The sequence below is a fragment of the Manacus vitellinus genome, unplaced genomic scaffold (genome assembly GCF_001715985.3).
Source record: "Manacus vitellinus isolate BGI_N305 unplaced genomic scaffold, ASM171598v3 scaffold_144_pilon, whole genome shotgun sequence".
NCBI lineage: Eukaryota > Metazoa > Chordata > Aves > Passeriformes > Pipridae > Manacus > Manacus vitellinus.
Window position 1 is genome coordinate 100082 of NW_021939031.1, and position 970 is coordinate 101051.

Here is a 970-nt window from a genome sequence, read left to right on the forward strand (position 1 = left end):
AGGGTTTGAGTCTTGGGTAGTAAACGGGGATTGTTTCTCTTTAGGATCATTCTTGGCGAGGGGCGCACTTGCCAAAGAAGGTAAATCAGTTCCATTTGTGGCTTGCAGGCGGGTTAATGCCGAAAACACCTGTTGCCACGTTGAAAGTAAACTTAAAGCTTTTTCATCTGGCGTTCGCCCCAGCTCTTCCCCAGTTCGCTTCCATATGGAAACATTCAAAGTTCCCTCTCGGGGAAACCAGGAACAATTGTCTGTTACCCAAACTAACAGTGTTACTAATGATACCTGGCATACATTACTGCCGTAAATCTTTAATATCTTTGTGAGTATTTCCATCTAATTCTTTTTTGTTCTCGTGTTAGTGATTGTCCCATGGTTCCCAGCTGCTCACCCGCTGTCCTGCAGAGGTGATGGGCACGTGTAGTCAAATTCTGACCCCGGTCTCTTTCCATGGTTCACCAGGGCTATGCCACCGGAGCTCCAGCTATATTTTCTGGATTAAATTTGCAAACCCCACGTTCAGGATGCCATTCATGACGTCTCAGACACGGATCCCATGTGGTATAATGGAATCATTTATTACAGTTCTTTCACAGTTTATATACCCCATTACAGCAGCAGTAAATTCCTGTTAGTAACTTTTCTTTAGATCTACTTTTTAGTTAAGCATTCGCTGCCCATGAGAAAAATACTCCCAAGCAATTTCCCCCACACAAAGATACATCTCACCACGTCCACTTTTATCTTGCCAAGTTCCCCTTAAGTTTCTCCCAGGTCATATAATCTCTGTTCCCTACAGTGATGCCAAGAACACCTGCTGGGCATTGCTAAGGGGGTTTATATAGTTTTAGTAAATATAGAAACACTTTACATTTGCCAGTGACTCGGCAGCAGAGTCCACAGGTACTCCTAGTCTGTGTCAATCAATCCTTGTTCTGTTTTTGGGATTTTTTCCTAATAAATATTCCAC